This window comes from Macadamia integrifolia, chromosome 1 (genome assembly GCF_013358625.1).
Source record: "Macadamia integrifolia cultivar HAES 741 chromosome 1, SCU_Mint_v3, whole genome shotgun sequence".
Lineage (NCBI taxonomy): Eukaryota > Viridiplantae > Streptophyta > Magnoliopsida > Proteales > Proteaceae > Macadamia > Macadamia integrifolia.
In genome coordinates this window covers 34,416,893-34,439,013 of record NC_056557.1, presented here as the reverse complement: position 1 = coordinate 34,439,013, position 22,121 = coordinate 34,416,893, and the positions used below count along the sequence as shown (strand labels likewise).

At 36.2% G+C, this 22,121-nt stretch overlaps 2 long non-coding RNA genes across 2 annotated transcripts; one reads left to right on the top strand and one right to left on the bottom strand.

Moving 5' to 3' along the window:
* The first annotated feature begins 140 nt into the window (after positions 1-140).
* Positions 141-1,329, top strand: LOC122074494. The gene is made up of 2 exons (XR_006138988.1): positions 141-368; positions 496-1,329. It is a non-coding gene; the product is annotated as an uncharacterized LOC122074494 (long non-coding RNA).
* Positions 1,330-2,567: 1,238 nt separating this feature from the next.
* LOC122083755 lies at positions 2,568-5,208 on the bottom strand. Its single transcript, XR_006141717.1, has 2 exons — positions 4,688-5,208; positions 2,568-4,536 (listed from the first exon to the last, which is right to left on the bottom strand). It is a non-coding gene; the product is annotated as an uncharacterized LOC122083755 (long non-coding RNA).
* Between the last annotated feature and the right edge of the window lie 16,913 nt (positions 5,209-22,121).

The following is a 22,121-nucleotide window of genomic DNA, read 5'->3' as shown; positions in this document are numbered from 1 at the left end:
TTATTCTTTGAAAAATTTACTCATCCAAATTTTTGAAAGGCTCGATCTATTTCAATATAAATTATGGGTTGAGGTTTTCTGGTCGGTCACCCCATATGGGAATCTTTTGAGGGGTGCTTTCTGAACCGTTGGATCTAAATTTCGTTAGGTTGAAGTGTTGATTTGGAATAAGTGATATGTATAACAATACAGTGTTTATAATTTTAAGAAACACTCTTTTTGGTAGAAGAGTTTAAATGAAACCTAAGATACGTATTGGTATTTGATAGAGAAACGAAAGAGGGAAGGAAGAGTTTGCGATTGCAACGCTCCACCCACCGATCTCGCCGGAGAACGATCAAGCATCAAACTTCTTTTTGCTTCGACAGGTAATTTTTATTGGGTGCTTCATTTTTTTTTTTTTTTCCTGTTGGTTATAAAGATTCATTGCTTGAAAAATCTGAGAGAGGGAGAGAGAGACAGTTTTTGATCGATGACGACTTGGGGATCTTGCAGTAGCTGATAATCATGAGCAAAAGGAGGAGGAGAATCATGGAGGATCGTTGAGGTTAAGAGTTGGGAGTGGGAGTCGTTATGGAGGTTCCAAGTTTAGAAAGGGCCGGTTGCTTGTCGATGGAAGAAAGAGCACAGAGGGTGGTCTAATGTGGGTAAAGAAGGGAGAGATATCCGATGGCAATGAGATTTTCATTCAAGAAGCTAAAGCCAAAGCCAATCGTGGTTCGCGAATTCACGCCTGACGGCCTTCTTCCTCTCAAGCGTTCTGATTTAGCCTGATCCTGTGAGAAAGAGGGGAAAGGCAAATGCTCCATGTTCCATCCATGGCATTTGGCATTTGGCATTTGAATTGGTTGGTTGTCGTCTCCTTCGTCATGATAGGGAAAGAATGGATTAGATTTCTATTCCTTCTTTAAGTTCTGATCCATAATTAGTTCTGGGAACTCATAACAATCTCTGGAATTAGTTCTGATTTACTTCTTTGAGCTCAAAAGCACGTGTCTACTTTCTTCCCATTGTTACCTTCATGTTCATTTCCCAGTGCGGTTTGGTTGTTTTCCTTTGGAAAACTTGTCTCATCTTCCATTGAGAGGAGTTTGAAGTGAAAATGATTTGGTGGGAAACAACTACCAGGAAACAGATGGGGAAACTCAAAACATGTAAGGGACACCCAAAAATACTTTGTATGCTGTGGGGGAAGATATTTTTCAAAGTGAGAGTCATTCTTGTTTAACTCTTTCATTGCTTTACATTGACATTTTGTGGCCTTTTTGTCATATTCTGTCCATTTATCATCTACATTTCTTGAAATATGTTTGGTCTCTCATCTGCCCTCATTATGTTTATTCCTTCATTTCCCATGGCCATTCCCCTTTGAATTCTACTGCATAACAGGTCTTCCTAACAATTGCAGCATATCGCAAGGACCCAGGCAGTAATTCTTGCTATCTTATGCTACTGTTAAGTATTTGTGACAATAAGTGAGTTATGGGAAAACTTCAGTAAAAGTCTAGTTTTTCTGCCAGGCAGTCACCTATGTGAAATTTGTTTGACACTTAAGCTCTATTTAACACTTCTTATGTAAGATGTGGTGATTATCTAAGAATTGGCTTTAGTGTATTCATGGGTTTATGAAAACTTTGTTGCGAATGCAAAATGTTAAGGCAGTCTTTGATGTGGCAATAAAAGTGGTGCTCCAGCCACCCAGGCAAAAGAAAAAGAAGGAGGTACAGAAGAGCTGCTCCATTTTGTAATCAAGGAAAGATAACCCCAACCAGTCAATCCTTCCTGAATGCTCTCCCATGCTGATCCTTGACTCTTTCTCTACCTGGGTTCAAGTATGGGATTGAGGTGTGGGTATGTATGGAGGATCCACCTCTTTCCCATTACTTAATATATGGGGAAGTGTGGCCAAAAATGGGTATGGGGATGGTGACTCAGCTGAAAATGTCAAAAATGACTGGTGTGTCAAGAAAAGGGATTTCATAGTGTCCAATTTTTGGATGCATGTCGGACACACATCCCATACCCATACCCATGCCACTGATCCTCCTTAATTGAATTGGAATACTACGTTCATACTAATGTTTTCACCTTCTTGATAGTGTACTGATCTCATACAGTTGTGCATGGGGATAGTCTAGAACAAGTATGCAAGTTGAATAAACACTTGAAAAAGGAATTCAGAATTATAGATCTTATGAGAGCAAAGACATTCTATGAATATTGAAGTTGTAAAGTCCAAAAGGCATATTTATCTTGTAGAAGAAATATGTTCTTGACAAAACAAAAAAGGCTTGAATTGGGATTGGATTCGCCGTATTCCAATTTGTATTGACCAATTCGTCTAACACGATTCTGTTTTTTCAAAACCTTGTCTCCAACTAGGTTTGAATTCATTGATCAAATAGTTGAATTGTGGAATTATTCAAAAATTTCAATCAAGAATGAACCGTGTTGTAGTTCTACTCTTATCTAGACTTACATTACCAATCAACTATTACAAGCTCTGATTTGAAGCTTTCTAAGCATCTAAAATTCCTTTTACCATAAGAAAATGAAAACACTGAAAATTTTAAAAAAGCAACTTTATAATTCCTTTCACTATGTCAACAGACTAAACACCATTTAATGGATTGACATGGCTGTCACTCATGGTAGCAAAAAGTGGTGAAGCTTTAGTGAAGCTATACATAAGATCAATGTCAAAACTGATGTAAAATACCCATAAAAATTGGGGAATAATTACTACAATCATGTAAAGAAATTAAGAGTACTATTATTCTTACACTCAGAACTCTTGCAACTCATCTTACTATTTAATCTCTTCTTATGTCCCTCTTTTGTCTTATTAGGGATGACCAGTCATTGGCTTAGCCTTTACGGTCTATTGGGATTCTGGGGTAGCACTCGTCTCATCCAAGTCATCTACATCTATTACCTCTGAAACTTGTTCAGTGGTTGTCTGTCTCTGTTCCAACTGAGAATCAAGTTTTACCTTATTGAATGGGTTTTTGAGAAACTCTTACTTTCTTGAATGGGTTTTTGAGAAACTCTTACTTTCTTGAATGAGTTTTTGAGAAACTTTGGTTGTCTGCCTCTGCTCCAACTGCGAATCAAGTTCTTTCTTGAATGGGTTTTTGAGAAACTCTCCTTTCTATATAACCTTATCTGATTCTTCAGCACCTATCACCTTTGAAGCTTGTTCAGTGGTGGTTTGCAATTTGTTCCAAAAAATCAACAGCTTTTCTTTTCTTGAAGGGGTTGTTGTCTGGAAATTCTCTTTTTTCTACAATTTCATCAACTTTCTGGTGGAATTCTCAAGGGGCTATTAGTTTTTCAAGGGTAGCAGCTTCCTTCAAATATCTCCTCTTATCCAATCACCTTCTGCTCTGTATCTGTTCATGACAGAAGGACTAAAAGTTTGTAAAAATAGAGCTTACCACAAAATATGCACAACATGCACACAGACAAGATAGAACAAGATTAGAGTGGCATTTGTCATGCCAAGCAATCTTCACATAATTGAGGTCCCATTATGACTAATATATTACCAAATAAACAATAAGAAGTAGACAACACACACAACACAGTGGAAAAGCTTCTCTATAAACGATGAAGTTGCGTGTTTAAAAGTAAGCTTGCCTGTATTCTTTTTATCTATTGTTTCACAAGAAGAAAATATGGATAAGCACCTCTCTTGCGCAGATATCACGACATGGGCCTCCGCTTTTAGGATTTGATCAGAAACTCAAGTTACATTTGGGTCCAGACAACTTTTCGGTTTCTTTGAGTTATCAAAGGCTTCCATGGTAATTGGATCTATGCAACCTTCAGCAATGGCAGCAGCTACTGATGAAGGGATGTCTCTAAGTTCAATTATGATCAAGTTGAACACATTTTAACATATTGAGTGCAAACAAAAGCATAATGAATTCAATGACAGCATTGTAATCCAATATTTTAATGCATATACAACAAAGGCATTAGAGTGCCAATAAGAAGTGAAATATGGAGCATAGATGAGAGAAATTTAATATTTTTGCAACAGGAAAAAAAGGTATACTAGATGCATTTAGTCCACCTCTTCTGTCGGGATAAGGCTTAGTTGAGTTGATATTTCAATACAGACTACTCTCTGTCAAGCTAACAGAGGATATTTCGGGAAAAATAGTTTAGGACAGAACACCAGCAACCTATCTCTGTCAAGCCAACAGAGGAAAAAGAGATTTCAAAAGACTATAGTGGAGAGTTCTACGTTATCTCGGCTCTATCTTGACAAGAAAAAAAAAATCAGAGACATAACGTGGAGGAAGAGTTTTATGACTTCTACCAGAGATAACGTGTCTTACTAACTGAAACATGACATCAAACAAGTTTGTCGATTACCCATTGGTTTTGAAAAGGGATCAAAACCATCTTGGAACACATGGCGGAAAAAAAATCCAGTGGCTAAGGTTGAAACCCTAAGCTATTCTCTTTTTCTTCCATCTGCTCTCTTCATCTCCGTTCATTCATAGCCGCTCCGACCTCTTCATTTGTCTGAATATTGGTAATAAGCAGAAGCATCAACACACCAAGATAAGTCTCTCCAGATGAAACAAAGACAATAACAAGCATGAATAGATCACTCCAAAATCATAAAACATACAAAATGAAACAAAGACAATAAAAAACAGAAGCAGCAACACACCAAGAGAGATCTCTCCAAATGAACCCCAACAATCTTACGACCTAAACAAAGATTGTTCCCAACGCAAGGATGCATGAATAAAACCTGAAACCAGAAAAGGTGAGTAGAACCATAGATTAAATGGGGAAATAATACACCAAAGACGAAGCCATCTAAAATGTCCAAGAAATTCACTTCATCGCAACCAGAGCCAGCAACGATTTAACGGTGAAATCAAAAGAGAACAGAAGCAGATGGGCTGCCTAGAGAAACAAGTGAGAGATGGAAACCTATATTCCTTTGAAGATTCAGGTAAGAGAAGGAAGAGCGATTGAAAAGAGTGAGAGGATCGGGAGATCTAGGGTTTTCAAAATCAAAATATAACAGACAAATTGAATGCAGGTTAATGGGGAGGAGAAGAGAAAGAAAAACCAGCAGAGGCTTTGAATATTTCTACCACGGAATCTTTCCCTGCTCCCACGCACTATCTCCCCCCACTCTCCTCTTTCTCTCATTTTTTTTCTCGTCTTTAGGTGATTGAAAATTTCACCCTCCCGCCTAATAGGTATGTACAAAATCCATTCCCGCCTAACAGATATGCTTAAAATTAGAAAAAGTTCATCCAATGAAATATAGCCAACTGGAACACATTATTGGAACATGGTCGAGAACACATTACTTCTCTAGTTCTATTCTCATCCCCTCTAAATGAGGGCTGATTTCTTTAGAAAAAAAAAAGAGGTAGTTTGATGCGTACAAGCCAAACTGGGCCAAAATCAAAATCAACCCAAAATCAAATTGAATTTACCTTATTGTTCTGGTTTCGATTTTACCATTCCAACACCAAAACCAATTCAACCCAAATCGAAATTTAAAGGGAAAATGTTGAGTGTGCCTAGCATTGTGCCTGTCACTCTCCCCACCCCCTGAAAAAGAAGTCCTGAATTCCTCATTCTGGGTCGCATTGGAAAATTAATCCAAGTGGGTTCATTACCCTACACCTTATACATAATATCCCATAACCAATACCCTATACCCCAACCCTTGGAACATACTTCAGCCCCAGGTGGCAAAGAGCCGACATCGAGGTGCAAAACCTTCCCATCCACTCAGCACCATTGGATCACTAAGGCCAACTTTTGTCCTTACTCGATGGGTGGATCTTTCAGTCAAGCTCCCTTTCACCATACCCTATAACCTATACCTTATACTATATGTCCCATACTCTATATCCTATGCCACATACCCCATACCCCATACCCTACACCTTATATCCTATGCCCCAATACCCTATACCTTATATCTTATGCCCCAATACCCTATACCCAATATCCCATAGGGATACACAGCACCTTATACCTTGTACCTTATACCCCATACCCTATACCCGATGCCTTATGCCCTATACCCCATTCCCTTATATCTCTATATCACTTAAAGATGCAATCGATCATAAATTTGGCTCTCTAAGATATTCAGTTCTAAGACCCAATACCCCTGTTGCATAAATATGTTTGGCAAATTGACATGAAAGGAATAAATGTCAATTATTTTCTCGATCACAATGACAAAAGGGACAATCATCAGGTAAATAAAAGAGACGAATGAGGTTCCCTTTAGTGTAAACACCATTCTTAACAAATTTCAAATGAAATATTTGAATTTAGGATGAACTTTTGTTTTCCACCCAAATGACCATATATATCAAGGATTTAGAACTCATTGATTGGGATGCTCTTTAAAAATGATAAGATTAGCTACAGTTTTTGCAATTAAGGTGTCGTTCTTTGAGCAATGGCAGAAGATGGGGTCCTCAAAATCAACCCTAGAGAAGTGGGATGGTAAGAATCTTAGAAACTACCAGCTTCTAAAAGACAAGTGACAAGTGGTGCATTCCAACTACACAAACCAAGTGGCAAGTTCTAAACATTGTTTTTTTAATTTGGTGGAGCAAGTTCTAAACATTCACAAACAAGAAAAAAACACCTCTAATAGCTTCTCTCAAGTATTTTTTGAAAATTCTTCACCATAATGATACCAATTTCTACATGATTTCTTAAATAACTTTACTATGTATAGTTGAACCCCAAAAGAGTCTTGGTGGATTCGAACCACCATCCCCTTGGAACATAATTGAGACATGCTCATGTTCCGAGTGCTCTACCAATTGAGCTAAAGACCCATAAAATAGAATTGTCAGGTAAAAATGCAATAAGACTACAAGAATGCTATTTCTTACTTTTTATATAAAATTTTATAAAAACTACTTGTTTTGGAAATGAATACTAAGCACTTGATCCATGTCAATGTGTGGTGAGAACAAAATGCTGACAGTTCTATAAAAAGAAGAGGTACCTTTTACAGTTGTAATCTGACAGCAAGTCCAGTAATCGTGAGACTTAAATATTTTAGGGTGGCAAGAACTAATTTTGATATTATAGAAGCAATGATCAATTAACCACATTTTAAAAGGGGGAACAATGAACAATGATATGAACTAGCCAGGAGAAAAAAGAAAGAAAAAGGGATCATGCACTCATTTTTCAATCTTAGAAGATACAGCATGAGCAATTACTGACAAAGTATGCCAGATAAAATGAAAAGAAGCAGCTTACATTCTTCTAGGAGCTGAAATTGTCCTCTCAGATGTCATGAACTATTTGCAACAATTTGATGAATGAATTTTTGAATTATTGAAAAGCATGTCTCTAATGTTAAAATGTAACCTAGGAAGAGGCATCCAATAGAATTCCAATCCCATGTTTGCACATTATCCCTAGCAATCAATCCAACTTATGTCTTTGGCCATACCTTAAGTAGACCTTATAAATGATGACGAATGTCTTCTTTGAGGGATCAATATTGAACCTCCCCATCTCATCAAGCACATTTTCCATCTCCTCCAGCCGTTTTTGTGACCCATACATGACCATCTTACAATGATACAAGGATCGACAAATTCTCCGGCCAACAGACTCAGCCTGCTTCACAAGCTTTGCAAGCTGATCCACTGTGTTGCACCAGAAATAAGTTGCCATGATAGAACGCATCACATGTATAGTTGATTGAAATTTTATATTCAAATGCCTCATTTATGGATTTGCCATATAATCTATGCCCTATGGTCCTTATCATTCTTAGGAATCAAATGGTGGTGGAGATTAAAGTAGGTGAAAATACCAAGAGGTATAGGATTCCCTGTGGAAACAGAGACAAGCAAAAGTGAAAATCCTTATTTAATGACCTGATTCCAGGTTACCTGCTTGAATTGATCCCATCAGGCTTACTAAATTACAATCAATCCAATGATGCATCAGCTAGAAAAATTACGAGGCTCATTTGTGACACGAGCAAGGACTCATCATCAAATCCAGCTCCTCTATGGGGAAATACACGCAGAAATGTTAGTGTCATATCTAACATAGTTGTATTTATTCACTATTAAGAGCCTTTTCCCCCTCTGCCCTCTACATCTACTGGCTGTGAAAGATTGAACATAAGAAAAAATTAATCCCTGTGGAACTTCATTAACCCTCAATTGAAGGAACCAGTGAATTGTGATTGTATTTTGGTTATACACAACAATATTACCTTGTAGATTCTGCGTTATATTGGCACATATTGTTGTTAGCACCTTGGACTCCCAGCACATCCTAATTGATCAAGGAAACCCATGAACAGAGTTGCAGAACCAGAATTTTTCAGAAACTAAAAACCAGAATAAACATGTTTCGAAGATCAAAATATGTTGGAGTATTAACAAAGTAGCAAAAACAATTAACTGAAATCAGATTCAAGAAAAATAACTCAGAAATCCAGCAATTGAAACAACATAATGAGTCTCAACTGCCACAAGTTTATACAATCCCTTAAGCACATGTCATTCTAAAAACAGCTTTGGTAGACATGTAAGCAAAATGTGCTGACATAGACGAGGCACGGTGGCTGTTTAATGCATCTGCTAGTAGAGACATATGCATGTGGAATGCTATGATGTGTGGTTTAGCCATGCATGGTTGTGGTGAGGAAGCTCTGGAACTCTTCTCTGAACTTAAGAGAACATGACCCCAACGACTTCACATTCATAGGAGTTCTGCATGCTTGTAGTCATGTTGGACTGGTGAAAGAGGAAGCTCTTTGATATAATGATAATCATCAACTTCAGGCTGATTCCAAAAGTTGAACACTATGGATGTATGGTAGATCTCCTTGGTCGAGCTGGACTTCTTGCAGAGGCACTCGAAATTATCAATAGCATGCCTGTCAAGCCTAACACCATTGTTTGGGGGGCACTACTTGCTGCCTGCAAGCTTCATAGAATTCAAGATTGGGGGAATTGGCAGCAAAAGAGCTTCTCGAGATGGAACCTGATAATTGTGGTTACAATGTACTGTTATCAAACATCTATGCAGTTGCAAACAGATGGAATGATGCTGGGCTGGTGAGAAGAGCCATGAAAGACACAGGCATTAAGAAAGCACCCGGTGTCAGATGGGAAACACAAATACTTTGTAACTTGCAGTTAAATTGGACAGATGAGAAATGCAATATTCTGCCTCAAGAATCAGAAAGAAAATAGAAGGCAAAAAGGACTCTATGTTTAGGTACAAATCATATTGTTGAAAGGTTTACCAATCAAAATTCACCTACTTATTAGCTAGTTTGCTATGTAATTAGGAAGGACTTTAATCCAAAAGAACTTATGCCAATAATATGATGGCTATGGGTGTTACATGGTCTTTCTGAGAGTTGAAAGTAGCCTGATGTCTCTGAACCATTATCGTTGTAATGAAAGTAGGTTGCCAAGGAGAGTAAACTCTTCATAAACACTTACTACTATCTAATGATGGTTACTACTATCACCTGATGATGACGATGAATATTCTGATTTTTCTTAAACACCTTCATTAGGGTGACAAAAAGTTAAAAGTTGAACAACAGAGATGCTAACCAAGTAAAAGGTTGGACCGCACATCCCAATTAAGAATCACAAATCACAGTCTATGCACATAGTCTAAACAAGAGTTTTAGACGAACAATCTTATGGTTGTTTCAAAAGCACAATTCTTACGAAGAAGGTCCATGCACTGATGTCTCTTGCTTTCGGAACCAATTGGCAATGAAACAAGAAGTCTAACAGAAAATTCCCAATAGTGAAGATAGATATATCAAGGATATAAGTAAGTAATCAGTTTCAGATATTAGTTTACTAAACTTCAGGTTTTACTTTATTCTCCCTAAACTCCTTCAAAGCAGGGGACATGGCAGAAGGACTTCAACATCGTCAAGTAGTTACTAACAATAGATTGCAAAAGTGAAATGGATTGATGTTAAATTCAGCCCTGCACTGAACAACAACATAGTAAGCCCAATTTCTAAGGAGGAAGTGCAAACCAATTCAACAAAAAATAGCTTTAATAGGAAACCCTTTTTTCTCCTGGGATAACCTAGTAAAGACTCTGTCACCACCTCATCATGGATTTGATTATAAGAGAAAATTTTCAAACTCCTTATGGGTTTCTTATTTTTAGTGCAAAAATTATGAAATCTTGCACGCATCCGTAGGATATCCCATTTGAATCAACAACAACAACAGTCAATTCAAAATTCTATATATATCCCCTAAATCTCGGATTAGTAGAGGATAAGTCTAGATTTGATTGGGTTGGAAATCAATGCCATAATCATCAGTTTAGCTTGTTTGAAGTGTAGATAGAGATGAGAAGAGAGAAAGAGAAGCAGAGAAGAAGTACCATCTAGTCAACCATGAGGCAAAGGGCGCCCAATCCTTGCCAGCAAGCTTAGCACTCCAGTAGTAGAGACCACATGGGGTTGGGTCTCAGCCATTGATAACCCAACAGTCATGGTGAAGAGATCAGCAATCAACCACCCATAAGTCATAACAGCAGGGCCACCATATGTAAGCCCAATATTGTAAAGGGTAGTAATCCCTGTAAGCACTGAAATAATCGAAAACGAGAACGCAAAAATTCGAAATCACCTTGAAAACCCATACAAGACCCATGAACTATAATTACACCAAAAAGCGAAACCAACAATGATTCATCTACTCAGAATGAAATAAGCATTGAACAGAAGCAGAAAAGGTAAATAAACACACGAGCAGGGGAGTTTGAAGTGGCTACAAGAGATCACGCTTCAGGTCTTGCTTGCAACCAAGTTGTTGCAGACGAGTAATGCCTGTATCTAAACAAGCATCGCCGTTGTGAACTCGAGAAGGGAGGTCTCCCTCTTCGCGTCTCTGATCCTTCTGTATATCCGAATGATATAGATCAATCCAGAAGTAAACAATCCCAAACAAGAAAGCCGTCTTGCTTGTAAAAGGAAGAGACTTGAACAAAAAATAATTGGGATGAGGAGTGAGGATCACTTGAAAAATAACTAAGATGCCAAAATTCAAACTTCTATATGCTTAGCAAGAGAAAACCAGTTGTAGAGAGGAAACTCTGATCGTGATAACGAAGGATAACCACATTTCCGTAGGCGCACGATTTAGGGCAATGGAGGTGCAGCCAGAATGAAGCTATCGACGGGAGAGAATCAAATGTCAAAGTAGAATGAGACTGTATTCCTTAGGAAGTATTATGTTGGGATCGTATTTCACTCGAAACAAAGTGAGGTATGTATTATGGGGTATAAAATTAATGAAAAAGTGAGATTTGTTGATGTCAATCGGAGGGATGAAATTACTCCCGACCACCAATACGGTTAGCTGCAGTGCCGATCAGAAAATCTTTTGCCAGTTTTTATAATGCAAAAAAAAAAAAAAAATCTTTCTAAAATTTCTCCCTCACCTCTCTCACGTTCATCTCTTTTACTCTCTTAATCCATAGCTTTCTAAGAACCAAAAAAAAAAAAAAAAAAAAACAATCTATATTTTAAGAGTTGTTTTTACTATCTTCTCCAACGTTTTTCTTTTTAATCTACATCTTTCTTTTAAAAAAATCTCTACATATTAAGAGTCTCTCATTCTAAATTTTCTTCCTCATCTCTCTCTCTCTCTCTCTCTCTCTCTCTCTCTCTCTTTTAATAAATCTTTCTAAATTTTCTCCCTCCTCTCTTTTTCTCTTTTAATCTATATCTTTCTAAAAAAACTATATTTTAGAAATCGTTTTTACCTAAAAAAAATAAAATTCTTTCTTAATTTTCTCCATCCTCTCTCACTTTTTCATCTTTCAAAAAAAAAAATCTATATTCTAGGATTTTTTAAATAAACATTTCCCTCTTTCCTATCACGTCTCTCTCTTTCTCCTTTTCTTTCTATAGAAAAAAATCTATACTTCAAGATTATTGTACAAAAAAATTATATTTTTGGAATTTTTTTTCTCTCCGCTACTGTAACCTCACTAGCCTTAAGCTTTTTGGTTGCTGCGAGCTGACCAAGGCATGCATGGCCGATTTTGCCATCAATTGCAAATAGAAAAATCTTCTTTACCTCTCTTTGTTATCGTTTTCATTCTCCCCAAAAAAAAAAAAAAAAATCTTCCTCCCCCTTCTTCTTGGTCTTACCAGGAGGGATACTTTTACATTCACTCCAGCAATGGGGTTTGGTTCAATTTTATGCTTTTTGATCAAACCTGATGGGATCCCTATGGTATTTTTTTTTTTTATAGGAATAATTGAGCTTCTTACCAAGGAAGAGCAATAGTTGAAGAATTGTCTCTCTTGAGTTTAAAAGGTATTGGTGTTGATTATTATGACATTTAATGGAGATTGTGTTGGTTATTATGATTTGTTACATTCAATAGAGATTGTGGTTTTGTTATTGATACGGATTATGTTGTAGCGTTGGAATTTGGTGTTTCTTCTTCTTTTTTTTTTTATTTTTTTGAAGGGAATGGTAGGGGGTTTGACATTGACATATGGAGATTGCTTTGGGTGTGTGGTTGTAATGTGGACATGGAGGAAGCAATAGATGTGGTGTTGGTGGTAGTGGTGGTGGTGGTGTTTTTTGTTTTTTAAATTATGCAAATCATTGGTGGTTGGTGTGAATAAGTGGAAGTTTTGAAGATGAGCCAGCGTACGTAACAGGATATTCCTATCATGATGCACCTTACAAAAGAGTATCCTGTTGGGGTTTCAAGTTTTATGGTTTCTGATACTTTCATTGTTCTCCTTTTTTTCCTTCTTAGTTGCTATTTTAATGCAAAGAAGGGAGGAAAAACATTTAGCGTTTTATACCAAAGCCTGGGGAAGACAAAAGCGCAGAAGATCGCTCTACATAGAAATCAAGCTACTTGTTATTTGAAATTGCAAGATTTCAAGAAGGTCCTAATCTTGCCCTGTCTCTCTTGCTATTTTTTTTGAAATTTGCGGTTACTATATTGTGTTTCTTCTGGATTATTATGGTTGGTTAATTGTTTTGTAAAAGGTTATTAGTGTCTTTTGTTAAATTTAAATTAGTTTAATCGTTTAAATAGGGATTTAGTTTCTGCTCATCAGGATGAACAAAAGACATCTTTTAAATTAGCTTAAATCTTCCTATATTTTTTGAATCCACATGCTTAAAAAGGAATCTGTTTGTAAAAATACTCTAACCTGCCCGTTCATCAACCTTTTTAGTGTTAGGTCTAGGGGGTTTTAGTTTAAAAAAAAAAACAATAGAATAAAAAATATAGTAATGTACTGAAATGATTTTTTTTTTTTTTTTTTTTTTTTTTTAATGTTAAAGACTTAAATTGTGAAGTTTTGGAATCCCTTTTTTAATTCAAAATATTTTATCAATTTCAGATGATGTATTTTTATGTCTTATCAATTCTTCAATTTCATCTGTAGTGTAGCAATTTTTGGATTTGTTTTACAACCTCCCATCCCACGCTTAGATTTTATGTGCTATTTCCAGATTTAGTTCTTGAAGTTGTGATTATTATTCTGCTTAATATTTTTCTGCTTGGATGGGATCTTTTTTAATATTCAAGTTTGTTCAACGTTCAATTGTGCATTCTGTATTTTGTTTGTCGCTGCTAACAAATGGCCACCTAAATTCACCATGAATGACCGTTGTCTACTTTACAAGTATGAGGTTTTGCGTTCCTCTATTTCTCTCTCTTCTTCTATCATACTCTTTATTTTTCTTCCCTTTCCGTAACACTTTTCTCTCCCTTATTACTACTATCACAGTAAAACACAATCCATTGTGGAGGAGGTGGTTATTTTCTATTTTTATGTTTAATTTTGCTTATGTTGAAGATTCTCTAATTTGAACCTGCAGTCAAATAAATCAATTGGAGAAGTTGTATTCAATGTTGTAATCTAACTTTACAAAGTTTGTGTTCAAATTAAATCAACTTTGCTTCATAATCTGCTTTGCTTTTGTTTTTGTTTTGTTGTCTTTTTTATTTTATTTTTCTTCCTCTAATCTTTAACGCATGTTTAAATTATTTTTTCTTTTCTTTATAATTTATATGGCAAAAGTTTTTCTGGTCGGCCGTGTTGGTAAAGGTATTTATGGTCGGGAGTATTAGGATCCGTGGATTTGGTATCAATAGATATCGTTCGTTGGTTCAATTTCAAATCGTTATACTACGACAATTTGTTTTAAGTGAAATACGGTCCCAAATACACTTTCTCTCTCTCTCTCTCTCTCTCTCTCGCCTGCGCACGAAAGCTTCGTTCTTAGCATCTACCAAAAAACAAAAAATGCTTCGTTCTCACTTCTTGCCTAGGGCTGCAGTCGCATCTCCACTACCAGATTTTTCGAACCCCGACCTCTTTCTGTTCACCTCTGTTTTCTTTCACCTGTAGGCTGTAGAACAAAACAATCAATGCTTCTTGTAGCAAAGATAGGTTTTAAATGGGATGTATAACAAGTTTGATCGGAGATGTAAAAGGTGAATCTTGGTTGTACAAATTGATTATTTAGTGTTTCTGTAGCTGTTGTAGGTGGTTTCTGGTTATGATGAAAATGATCGTATCTTGGTCAAACAGGGTGGTGGAGTATAGCAGAACTGAATCATAGTGCCGCTCTCTTTCTCCCCCCTCCCTATCTCTGTGTTCCCCACCCAAGAAACCGTCTGTCTGATTTTCTCCTTCTTTCTATCTCCATCTCCCTCCCTATCTAAATTTGCCTCCATAGATTCTCCTCTGCCTCCTCACTGAACTTTTTCTTCTTCCCTCTCTCTCTCCCTCTCTGCGATTAAGGTTTCCCACTGAAAATCCTAGAAGTGGAGAGTGTATGCTTTTCCTTTAATTTTTATCTAAATTGTTCATTGAGGATGGATGATCCCTTCTTTTTTGCAGGTCTCATTTGTCTGAATCATCCCCCAACCCAACCTGGCAGTGTGCACTCACCACTTAAGGTTTGATTTTATTCACTTGTTATTGCTCCATGTTCTCCGTATTCCTTAATTTGATTTTTGTTTCGTTAATTGTTGCACTGAATTTGTTTTCTTACTTTATGTAGAATTTATTATTATGCGATAATCTTCTTCAGCTATTTTAGTCCTTGTGATGGTGAGGAGTTGACATTGTTAGAGAGAAACAATAGTTTCTTGCTTTATTGGAATTTCCTATCGGAGTTTATGCAACCTTTCCATGGGTTGTGTTTGTATGATATATATTATTTGATAAACTGGCGGAGAGCTGCTAAATGCAGGTTAATGAGGTAGCATTCAGCTTATGTTGTAAGATAGAATGCCAAGAGTAGGAAAGATAGATTTTGAAATAAGTACCTTAAAACGAATTTAGAAGCTGCTTTTGCACCCAAAAAAAAAAAAAAAATTAAGAGCCGCTTCAACAGGAGAAAGGATATATGGAAGCATGGTTGAGATGGCTTGCATAAAGGCAAAGGAGGCCATTAAATGCACCAGTAAGAAGTGATGTGGTGCTAATTTAATGAGGTAAAAGGATACGGATATTGCTTAGGGAAAAAAAGGACAAGGGGTTCTACTTTAGAATCTGAGTTGAAATGGTGATAAAGAACATGAGTACTTTTGATTTAACTATGGTTGTTAACAGGGTGAAGAGTAAAACAATATTATTGTAGCTGACCTCCATTTGTTAAGACAAGCTTTATCTAAGTTTAAACTGAACTGGTGAGAAACTGAGGATAATACCAAATCCCACATGTTGGGGTCTTTTGCAGGGAGAACAAATAGTAAGCATCACTAAAACCAGTGGTGCACGAACAACTACTGTAGAAATCTTGCTACAAGAATCTTATTTGCTATTCAGTGATTCCTTTCTATGTTGGACAATGACTTTGGGTTCAAGGTCTTCAAATCTTTTTTCACTGTGCCAATTAATGTTCTTTTGAGTGTTGCTTTTTTAGGCCAAGCTTGTATAATGTGGATTGTCTCTAACAGGTTCCTACAATTGAGTGTTGCTTTTTTGTTAATGGGCTATTATCCAATGATATAATTCCCTTGTGGGGTGTCGGCCATTGGCCTTTGTTGTTGTTGTTGTTATTGTACTATGTGTTGCTCTTTCACTTTCTCTCACTCTCTCTAACAAAATTATTGATTATTATTGAAAAAAAAAAAAAAATTGCTGCTTTCAACTGATTAAGGATATTAGATTTTGAAGCTCTGTTCAGGCTTAAGAAATAGTGAGGGGTTCTACCTAGGCATCACTAGTTGCATCTATGATGTGCCTTCTCTCTTGCTTTTTGGAAAGTATTGATCCCTAAGAGCAGCTTAGCCTCAGAAGCAGGGTATATGGAATTCAACTCATAGAAGTCCATTTGGCTGTACTTTTGTTGGGAGAAATGTTTGTAGAATGGTATAAAAATATAGTAAAATCAAATATATTATTTGGAGATCACAGTATATGTCCTTTTATTTATCTATCTTTTTATTTTTTTAATCTTTTTTGAGATACGTAAGACCCAAGAGTTGTAACATCCACCAAAAGGAGAATCTTGGTGGAAAGGCAACTTTGTATACATAATGTAGAGTCCGGAGAAGAGAACATTGAGAAGGATATTCAAGAGTCTAGAAAGAGGAGATAAGACAAACCCTGCTCACGAATCTTCATTCAAGTAGGTCGAGTTTCAAAGCTCGAGTTTGAAGCAGGGAGCACGGGTGCTTCAATTTAATTCGTCTTAGCTTTTCGTGGGGAAATTACAAATCCATTCTTAGTCCTTCACAGGCTGTTCAAGTGATGCACCATCATTTAATAGAGACAGAAAGCTCTAGTATAGCCTGGATCTCCCAGAGAAGAGATTGTCATTTCTTCAAGAACATTCTTGAGGCCAACATTTGAGATGGATGGCTGGTAAGGATCTCTGTCTCTCGTATATAGTCTCATATTTTTTCAAAATATCGGTATGATCTATTATGAAGGTGTTGCTTTATTGCTTGATCAGCATGAATCATAAGTTACAGGGTAGTAGTAGAAGGAAATGATTTTTTGCCTTGTGTACACTTTGAAGTTTGAAAAACAACCCTAAAGCAATCTGTTGTCCCTATTTCAACCCTTCTCATAGGAGATTTTAATGGTTTGACTTCTTATTTGCATATTATGTTGAGTTGTTGATGCTTCTTCATTTCTGTATTTGGTTCGACACTAATTCACAAAATGAATTATCCATTGATGATTTTGAGTAAATGCACGGTGCCTCTATAAGTTGAGCAAATCTTTAAGATCTAAATAGATGATGAATCCGGTTAGGGAAAAAAAAAAGAGCTTTATATATTTTGATGGTAGACCAGTTAAGAATAGGAGTTATATTATGCTATTTGATGGTAGACCATTTTGTAACTATAAAATGTTAAATAGTGATTGCACTCTTGACAAGATACAAATTAAAACCCCAGAGAGTACAATTTGTATAGATAACTGAGTGGCAGTGACCAGTCTTTTCTAGGATTCAAAAAGGGCGTACCCAGTGCTTAAGACTCCTTGTGCTTGCTTTACTGCAAGAAGTAAAGGCTTCTAAATGATCAATTTGACCAGTTGAAAACATCTATTGATATTGGCGATATTTTGGGTGCAAGTGGCTCAATGTAGAGAGCAGAGAAAGGTGATTTTTGCAATAACTTGCTTTGTATTTTTTTATCAATCAAATATTTATTTGAGTCCTGTTATTTTTTAATCCGAATTCTATTAATCAACAAGACTTCCTTTACAATGATCTGCTTCTTTTTTCTTCTTCTTCATCATGGAAAAGAAATGTACAGATCATTGGTTATACTTTTATGTTCTCTCAAGATTGGATTTGGAATTTTTGATCATTTTCACTTCATTAGATTTTAACTTGTGAGAATGGCAATTGATTAACAGATTTGATATATTCAATGGATGAATAGATCATGGATGTTTTACTGTTATTTCTTATTTGGGATATAGATGATGATCGTGTGAGGAGGCATGATTTGGTTTCATACAATGCAATGAATAAAATAATGCTACGGGTCATAAATTTCACCACTTATATGAGTCTTTAGTTCAAAAAGGTAGAGCACTTGGGAAATTCCCAAGAAATGGTGGTTCGAATCCATCAAGATTCATTAATTGTTATTAAGTTTCATTTTTTTACCCACTTAGGTCACGATATATGAATTGGTTTTATAAAGAAAGAAGAAAAAAAAAAAGAGAAAATTATTTTAAAAAACTTATTGGGGGTCAATATGCTTTCAATTTGTTTTGGGAATAGGTCTCTTTAGATATCAGGATTTGAAATGTTGGTTTTTTATTTTATAGTACAAGATCTATCTTTCATAAATTTTGTTTGATCGGAGTAAACTAACCAAGATGATTTTGATTTTATTGATTTTTCACTCTAAATATCTATTTTGTTGTATCATAATATATATGTACTTTTTTCTCTTTTTAAGGTGGCTTGAGCTTTTGGAATATATTTGATTCATATCAAGGCTAGTAAAGCTTATATTTGATTGTATTTCATATCATAGAGTACGCAATATCAATTCCATTCAAGTCAAGGCATTCGAACAATAAATTTTTTCGACATGCTAGCTTACGTGACAAGTGAGGAAGAAAAAAAATAACAAATAAGTTACTGTGTCTTCCCAACAAAATTTAATTGGTGTTTAATATTTATTTAATTTTAATAAAATCAAAGAGGAGGCAACGTAAGATCCATTCGGGTCAGCATTTGGATCAATTCCCCTAGATGACATGTCAACGCTTAGCATAGATGGCCAAAAAACTCCAACAAACTAGGTCAAGTTGTCTGTAATAAATATCCATTTGTGTTTAGAATTAAAAAAAAAAAATAGTGTGGATAATATTGGAGGCATTGTATGATCTACTAGGGTCTAGCCATTTCGCCGATAAAAATTTTCAATATGTCAGCTCCAAAAAAAATAAATAATAAATAAATAAAATAAAATAAAATTGAAGTCAGGTTGTTTGAATGAATGAGAAATACTAACCCCCTTTTCATAACAGATATGAAAAATCAATTTCATCTATTAATGCTTCGACACTTCTTGAAAAGGAGCGTCGAGCATAACAAGCCAATTTGGAATATGGATGTTAGAGTAGTCGCGAATGAAGGAATCACTAACTTAGTGGCAATTGTTGTTTGATACTAGCTTTGATAATACTCTTTCACTTTTTTCTCATTTGGATGATACAGTTTATAATCGGGCCGATCGATTGTCGGGCTTTAATCGAGCTTCCTTAAATGGGCCTTAACCTGACTTTAACCGGGCTATGGACCTATTTAAGTCTAAACGGGCTCTAAACGGGCTTTAAACGTGCATACCCTAAAATTATATTCTTAAGTGGGTTGAGATTATTGTTGTAAATAAAAAAAAAAAAAAGAGATTATGACCATTACAACTTACAAAATAAAGCTTAATTAAATCAAATCTTACTACAAAGCAAAGTGTAAGAAAGCTTAATTAGTTTCTTATAGTAGTGGCAAAATAGAAATTTTATGTAGTATTAAAGGGGTCGGGCTACAACGAGTCGGTTCAACTCAGGCATATAAACGTATCAGTTCGATCGGGCGCCCGATGGGCTAGTTGGCTACACCATGAACGCCCGTTTAGCCCTACACGGTTAATAATCGGGTCGGTCTAGGACAGGCCATAAATGTGTTGGGATCGACCGGGCCTACCAATGCAAGCTTAAAATTGACACCCCTACTATATTCTACCATTATGATGCAAGAACTCCTCTTTTTCATATAGAGAACTTTCAGTATTTTATTGAGCATGCATCCAAGACCCTTTTTTATTTTTTATTTTTTTCTAACAGCGGGTATCCAGACCTTCGCCCTTAATGGCTGAATCAAAGACCTATTTCAATATTTTATCAAGCATTAATCAACCTCATTCTATGTAAATCCTTAATCATATTTTCCCTTATGCTATGATGCAATACCATACACATATAGGTCCCATCTTATAGGTCCTATCTTAGGTATCATTTCATTACAAGGGGAGGATGTGGATTCCATCCGCCCAGGGTCATGATGTACATTTTTCCATTTCTAATAGTAACGGAAAAGCACCACATGAACAATGCCCGAAAACTTTTCTCCCTCAGCCATCAAATTCCAAATTCAGAACGAATTTTCAAAAAAAAAAAATAGAGAAACAACCCAAAATCACATCTGCCAGACGCGAATCTCATAATCTCCGCCTTCTCCGGTCTCAACACTCAACCGTACCTAAATTAGAAAGACGGAAATGCTCCCATGTTGCCAATGAAGTCATATTTCTTGAGCTCGTGAGACTTTGACCGATGCACAAACAAGAGAGATTTATTAATTGGGGAAGTTAAACTGGGTTCTTGCTCTGCTGCGAGTCTCGAAGACCTTTATTGTAAGCTCTAAATCTATAGTAATCTTCCTATATAAGCCACTGTTTTCTTTGAGTCTTAAAGACCTTTACTGTTAAGCACTGACTTCAAGCACATCAAAAGGAATGGTAACTTCTTCAAAGTTAGGCATTTTTTAAAAAGGGATTGTTTACGTTAAATGATGAAAACAGAAGTGATCATAGAAGAGTGGTATCTGTATCAAACATGGTCTTACTCTAACAGGCATAGTATTGTAGTGGTTTTCAGCTTTCTTGGACAGTTAAATTATTATATGATGAATGGATTATCTGTTTGCTGATATAATGAAATATTGATGATCTCTTTGCTTTCTGCCTATTCTTCAATCTGCGTGCATTTTATGTGCCTAAAATGATATGGATATATGTTCTGGATTCTGAGTGAACCTTTTTTCAGAGTACAGTTGTGTGATTGGAAGAAGATTCCAGTGAAAATTGTAATGAGGGGAATCTATGGCGTGAAACTTACACCCAGTAGCATCTTCACTTGAAATCAGTGCATTATTGTTTAACTAAAAAAGTGATTGTCCTTCTAGTTTTTTAATAATGTTAATCAAAGGTGAGAACATGAAAGTGATCCTTCAACTTGTTAATATCTTTCAATTTTTTTTACGTAGCTTCTCAAAGTGAAGAAAAATGTGTTTCTGGAGCACGCTGTGCAATATCCTAGAATTATCTCATTCTGGATTATCTAGCTCCTTTTGGATACCCTGAAATTCTTGGATCAAATTACAAAATAGAGTTGGGTTATACCGACTGCCATGCCAATGAATGGTTACCCAAAGAATCACCTAAAAAAACACCCATTCCCAGTCGAGGCACCATAGAGAATCTGAGTTTAATACCCTGTTACTTGGGTGAGGAACAACTGTGTGGTGAACTGCAGAGTAATCTGCAACATTTGTTGCATGCAGCGTCAATGACCTGTGAGTCAGAAGAAGTAAATCAGTCATCAAAACAACCCACCAATGTCCAAGAATAGTTTTGGCTCTTAGGCTTTTTATTGGTTAGGTAGATCTTGAGTTGGGAGATTGTATTGCACATTTAGACTGGGTTGGGGTTGGTAACACCTTGGGCAAGGTGTTGTTTACCTTGACAGCTCTACTCAGACCCAAGCTCTTTCTATGTTAGAAATGCAAACTAATTTATTTGCAGTTTTTAAATATCTGTTACTCAGAGAAAATAGAAACAGAACAGAGGAAAACCTAGACCTGTTGGGCTCTTCTCTGTTTTCTTTCCAAATTCAAATCTTTATTTCTTGTCTGGGTTGGTGCTTATGAAATTAGAAGCAGAACAAAGGAAAACCTAGAGCTGTTAGGCTCTTCTCTGTTTTCTTTCCAAATTCAAATCTTTATTTCTTGTCTGGGTTGGCAACTGGGTCTAGCTACTGGTAATGGTAATCCATTTCTGATCATCAATTTAGTGTCATCATATCAAAACCTTGTATTCCCTCACCCCTTTTCACTCTCTTCCATGGTTAAATCTTGAGTTCAAAAGAGCAACCCAGAGTTGTAGTAAAAACAACTTATGAGAAGTGTGTGTCAAATGGATGCAAGCTAGATGGTTTGTTTCAATTGTTTTATTAAATGCAAAAAATGAAGAAAGCATACATCAATCAGCCCACTTTAGATTGCCAAAAATTGCACTCCCTTGTGTTTGCTAGGTTTGTATTACTGTAATAG